The sequence below is a fragment of the Crocodylus porosus genome, unplaced genomic scaffold (assembly GCF_001723895.1).
Source record: "Crocodylus porosus isolate Cpor-Errol unplaced genomic scaffold, CroPor_comp1, whole genome shotgun sequence".
Taxonomy (NCBI): domain Eukaryota; kingdom Metazoa; phylum Chordata; order Crocodylia; family Crocodylidae; genus Crocodylus; species Crocodylus porosus.
The window spans coordinates 21,327,894-21,334,319 of record NW_017728912.1 but is presented as its reverse complement, the minus strand read 5'-3'; the positions used below and the strand labels follow the sequence as shown (position 1 = coordinate 21,334,319).

The 6,426-nt window shown below is 43.1% G+C and overlaps 1 long non-coding RNA gene across 1 annotated transcript in view; it reads left to right on the top strand.

The window, feature by feature from the left end:
- LOC109309406 overlaps positions 1-1,519 on the top strand; it is a 7,016-nt gene extending 5,497 nt beyond the window's left edge. The window contains exon 2 of the long non-coding RNA XR_002100901.1: positions 340-1,519. This is a non-coding gene — a long non-coding RNA (uncharacterized LOC109309406). The remainder of the gene's footprint in view (positions 1-339) is intronic.
- Positions 1,520-6,426: the final 4,907 nt, after the last annotated feature.

Here is a 6,426-nt window from a genome sequence, read left to right as displayed (position 1 = left end):
GCGTGCCGAGGGGTCCTGGCGACAGATGGGGCCCTCCATACCTCTCAGGATGGAGTCACCAATGACGATCACGCGACGCTTCTTCCTCCTGGCCTTCTTGCCTCCTTCAGCTTGCACAGGATGCGGTGAGCGTGGAGTTGCCTCCTCCCCAGTTTCGTCCTCTCCTTCCTCCTCCTCCAGGGCTGCCAGGACTTCGTACCTGTTCTCCAGCTGGACTGGAGGAACTGGTGCTGCCGTGTCTCAACCAGCCCTGGCACGGGAGGTGACTGTCAGCCACTTAGCAGTGGAGGGCTCATCTTGAGGTGCATCCTGCTTGGTCGTACAACCCTGCAGGTCAAGATAAGTAAGAATGAAAACAGACGCTGACCCAGACTGCTCACAATAGAAATGCCAGGCAGAACAGAAAGAGGTGGCAACTTGAAAGGAGGCAGCAGCAATAAAATTAACAATATTTAGGAGAAAAGCATAATTCATACCTCCTCATGTTCCTAAGAGAGCATGCTTACTGTATTACTTCAGCTTCTCTGGCCTCCCTGGGTACTGAAAAGCTGGTACTCTTTTCTTCACCAAATTCAGCCAGATTCACCTTCATTAAGTATTTTATCCTGTGTGAACATAATCTGTTCCCCCAGCCTTTTAGTAAGAGATACCCAGTCTGGGAAGGCATCCTCACCATTAGGAGCTGTATTATGCATGTGACTAGTGTTAGTAATCATGTGGCTTTTTACAAAGTACGAATCTTTGGCAAGACACAATTTTCATGGTTGACATTGAGTGCTTTTTTGCCACTGAATTTATTCTTTTAACTCTGTCACTGCTGCAGCAATGTCTTCCTTGTTAGTGGCACAAGACTTACCTCAAGCCCCAGCCCCTATTCCCAGAGCCTCCACTTGCAGCAGGTTTGACCCGAGGTGCAAACCTTACTAGTTACACCTCCACATATATGTCCAAGTGAGAGACAAACTTCCAGACTGAAACAATAAAGGACTGTCCTTTTATGAGAAAAGAAAAACAGGATACTGGAGTGGAATGCACCATGGGCACATGTTTTATTAAAACTGCACGTGGAGGTTGAGTAGACAGTAAAGATCCCATAGCAGCCATAAAATGCACAGTAAATGTGTAAAGAGTGGAGCCTTCTTGGAAAACAGAATTCCTCAGGCTAACAGCATTCTCCCAGTGGAATTGAAGGCACTCCGGTTTGTGGGATATGGTGGACAACACTTTGGTCACTGTGTGTGTTCAGACTAAACTATATTAAAAATCTCGACTGTATCTTCACTTAGCAATCTAAGCCAATTTTGTCACCGTGAAGTTCCAATCAATCATATCATTTTTTCTGAACATGGTGGCTTTCCCCATTCTCTGTCATAGAAGAAATCCTGTGCATCACTATCCCACTTTGTCACAAGAAAAAAAAAAGTACGAGACCATCTGAGATCTTTGCAGTAAGGTTAAATTCAAGGTCTGTTCATTGGTAGCTAAGTGTAAGGCTTCAAAATGACATTTTAAAAAAAAAGGTAAAGATAGCTGGCTGATACTCTGCAAAGTGTGTTTCATAAAGTTGATGGGAAAAGGTAGAAGCTTCCACAGCACCAGTGTCAAATCCGTGCTCCAAAGCTGTAAGCCTGAATCCATGATGTGAAGGGAGTTCAAGTGAAGGGAAAAAGAGGCCTCTTGGCAGGGAGGGGAGAGGATGTTGCCAGAATGTAGAGGTCTATGGCCGTCTACATAACTGGACCAGAAACATGCATCCATTCTACTCCCTTGGTTGCAGGACGAGTTAGAAAAAGTTTTAAACTCAAGTGAATAGCATTTAAGTGAAACGAGAAGCTGGATTGTTATGTTTAAACTATCTGATGCTGATTTATTCAATATAAGCAATTATTTTCAGCTCAGTGAAAACAGTCAGCAAATCCTCTTGTTGAATGACAATCCAAATTTGGATGAGATACAAACAGTGCAGGTCAGGACCATCAAACCTTATCTCCAATTGATAGCTAATTTGCTTAAATAATATGGCTATTTTTATGTACCCTACCCAAAACATTTTTGATAGGGAAATACTCATTGTTTAGAGAATATTCAAAAGAGTCAAAGGATGCTTTTCCTCCACTTGGTTTGCATATAGCCAAGTGATGAAAGGACATCCATTCACTTATATTTCTTTCAATTAGTGACTGCTTTAAACCTATATGAATATACTTGTTTTTACCTTTGGAAATAAAAGTACTCCACAAGTTATGGAAAGTCAGTCAGGAGCTGCCTTTTTTGAAGGTATAAGGAAAATATTCTGCAGTAAAGTATGCAATTGTCTATTTTATTTATGACAGAGTTGGTCTTTCATTGATTTCATTTCAGCGCCTTCAGTCAAAACCAACTCTCCCACATCAAGCCAGTGTTTCACAAGTAAGTCATGCAACAAATAAAAACTCAGTGAACAATGAGCTGAATGATGGTGTAAGAAAGAAATCAGCCCATGTTTTTTCATTAGTGGCTTCTATTTGAAGAAAACTTTCTATACCCAGGCAGGTTATTCCCTGTATAAGACCACACTTACATAAACACAAAACTGTCCAACTATAACCATAGCATAAACCTGAAATGTAGTAGAAAGGGACTGTTAGTAGGTTAGAAAGCTAAATCTAAAACTCATGCTAGTGTTCACAGTTACATCCTTATCGGTGTCAGCGCAAATCTAAAGTTACACTTTCAATGTATCCTTGTATGTCTTTGACCAGCATCTGACTGTTCAAGTCATCTATAGAATAAAACTCAAAATGATCTTTAAATCTGTCCTACAATGAGCTGCCTTTAATGCCTTTCTTCTGTTATTCCTCCATGTTCTGTTTTGGTCAGTACAGTTCCCGTTTGTGTCTGAGTACTCTGTCTGTTGTCTGCACAGTACTCCAAAAGAAAGACCACACTGACTGGTTCAACAGTAAAAGCTCCACCAAGTTTATTACCTACAAAGTGGGTGGATCTACATGAGACACCTTACTGTGTAGTGAACTGTTCTATTGTGCATTAGCACATCACACAGCAAAAACCGTTTCTAATGGTAGAAATAGTCTACTGCGCATTAAGCATCACAAAAAAAAGTTCGCCTTTGCTACCGCACATTAGTGCAGCTACTGCACCTTTATCTAGTAACTCATATTAGCGGTACTAAACTTAATGCGCAGTAGCAAAGACACATTAATGAACATGTAGACTTGGCCAGTATTTACTCACTAACACACCTGTCTACAGGGCTACAGGATGTTAGCCTTAGAAATAAGGCACAGATATAACTCACAATGTGTTCTGTCCCCTAAGCCTAATACAAAGTTTAAATATTTCCAGGCTTCCTGTTATACATAAAGCAGTTCTGTTTGTATCATGCATTTATGTAACAAAACATTAACACCTCTACCACATTCCTCTAAGCTTCAGACTTTGTTATCATCAGGTGTGTTGTACTCTTTAACACCAACCTTATTAATTACTCCTAACAACCCACTTTAACACCTTAACCATCAACTTTAACACACTTCTGTCTGTCAGGTGTACTCCCAGAGGCACCCTAGTGATATAAGGTTAGCCTTTAGTCAATCCTCCCAGCAAAGCTTTTATACGTGCAATCAATGTTTATATCACTCATTACTCCAGAAAGTCCTGCATCTCTTTCCTTCTGTTATTAGGTCCCCTCCTTCATACTTGGCTTGATGCAGATCTGATTGAAAGTTAAGTGTTCCATCAACGTCAGTAGGCTTTGGTTCAAACTCTAGATTCAAATCAATCCCAAATGTTTCTTCTAAGGTCCTAAACCCTATTTGCTTTTATTTTCATAAGCAGCATTATCGAAGTCAATAGGATGCAAAAGATTTGTCCCTTAGATTAGAATCTCATGTTCTGTATAGCACCAAATACCCCACAGGTTGTTCAGACAGGGCTGAGAATCCAGAAATTAATTCTGATGACTTCATGCTTATTTCACATTTTTAAATAAGCAATTCCTGTACATGGTGATCAAGAAAGGAGATCAAGGCATGGGACACCTGAAAAGGAAGCATGGAGATCCAGGGATGACTGGAACAAGTTGATGGTTTAAGTAACTGTTTATGGTCCAAAACTAGGGCACAGCCTACCGAAACATTTGAAATGATAATAACTCAACAATGGCAGAAGGTAGAAATGAGTATGAATAGTTGTAAAGACTGATGTAGTTATAACTGGTATGAGCAGGATGGCACAGTTGACACGTCTTGTCTAGATAGAAGCAGCACAAAGACCATGCATCCTATATCCAATGATGACTTACGTCAAGTAAAATGGCAGTTTATCCACAGGTAGGCTTCGGACAGCAATCACACTGCATATAAAATCTTTGAATGAGGGTCCTTTGACTGACTCCCAGACTCCTTGAGTTTTATGGCTCACCTCTGCACTCTGTTATAACTTGGAATCATTTATTGTCTTTAAGAATTCCAGATGTGACTTTAAAGCACTACTCTGGTTTTCAGTGAAGCTGCCTTCCCCTTCAGCTTCCAAATGATATCAAGATGGAGTTTCTAGGGCAATCAGCTCCGGTAATGTCACAGGAGTGATCCTGGCATGTGTGCATGCATGTACTTCTCCATAAACAAGCAAAGGAGGAAGAAAAGAAGCAATAATTTTCATAAAAGCTAACTAACGAAAGGGATACAAGTAAAACCCCAAACGCTGCAAAGGCAGACAACATCAGGCAGGATAGAAACACCCAAAAAAAGCTCGTGTGTAAAAACCCAATGTTATTCATAATCAAAACAAAGTTTATTGTGAAAGCAGAAAGCAAATTTAAGAGAGGCCCTGCTATTACTGCCCTCAGGCTTTCTTCAAGGTAAAACAACACAGCTGAGTGTGTTTTCCAACACAGGGTATTGACCGACACCAGAGCAGCTGTTAAACAAGAGCTCTCCCGTGTTTAGCAGACAAACTGACCTCAGCAGGGTTTTACTCTGAAAAGGTTACACTACACAGTCAATCCACTCAAGACATCCTAGTAAAATTACCATATTTTCTTGAATACAACAAGCACATTTTCCCCAAAAATCAGCCCCCTCCCCAACCAAGTGGGGTGAATATATTAAGCAGGGAAGCTGATTTTCTGCCTGGGAAATCCTGCTTCACAGCATAGCAACCACTGTTTTACTATTCAGGCAGCTGAGGGAGTCAATGATAAATGGTTCATTGTTTTCAGTCCAAAGGTGTGAAAAATCCTCTCTTTTTTAATTGTCTTGCTGTTCCACTAATCAAAGTAACTGTTTTTAGAGCAATTTTACTGTGCCAGCTGTTCCTCGTCCCTGTTCTCCTAATTTCACAGCCTTCGGGACTCTTCAGCTCCTTTCAAAATCCTAGATCCCTCCATGGGCTAGGAACAGCAGTCATACACAAATCGGTATAAATGGTCAGAAACTGATTCAAACTTATAACATACCAAAAGTTCACTACACATACACTGCTTTCAACATGTCAGAACCAGTTTTAAGATAAAACCTGGATGGCTGTAGTATCAGATGTAACTGACTTGGGTTACATCACTCTATTGAATTCATGTCTCAGATCCCCTCCCGACTAAAGATACCTCCCAACTGAAGTCCCCCAGCATCCCAGGATGTTCTGCAGCTCTGGGCTGCGCCATCTGTTCCAGTGCAGCAGGACCAGTTCCACCCCAATTTTCACAGAGCCGAGGCAGTCAAGCCTCTGTTTCCTAGCCTGTGTCCTGCCTGCACTGGTCAGCCTGGCAAGAACAGGGGCAGGGAAATGGGCCCCCTAGATCCCCCTAGTCTGGGTCTGCAATGGGGGGAAGCTTCCTTACAGCATGCTTTCCCCCCAGCTCAGTGAGTCCTTGAGCTATGATAGCTCCAGCCCTGCCCCCTCACCAGCCACCGGCCTCTCTCAGAGGTGGGGAGTGGGGAATGCACCCCCCCACCTCTCAGAGAAGCTGGCAGCTGGTGAGGAGGTGGCACTGGGGCTTTCCTGCCTAGCTTACTGAAGCCCCACCATAGGGGCTTGCCCCCCTTGCCATGCAAACCCATGCTGGGCCAGGGCATATGCATCCCCACCCTCAGATAGGTGAGCAGCTTTGAGAGGGTGGGGCTGGGGAGAGAGCAAGTGTCTGCTGGTTTTCCCCCTCCCTGTGGCCGACAGTAATGGGTGGGGCCATGTGTTAAGCAGCCAATCAAGCATGGGCTGCCAGGGCTCAGCAGCCTTGAGCAGTGCCCGGTGCAATGGGAGGCACGCATGAGCTCCCTCCAAGTTCCTGGCTTGGGCCACTGCAGGCTTCTACCTGCTTTCGTCACCGGGATGCTGAATCATTGACCACAAGATGAACATGAGCCTCCAATGCGATGCTGCGGCTAGTAAAGCGACCAAAATGCTGGCTTGCATCCATAGATGCTTCTC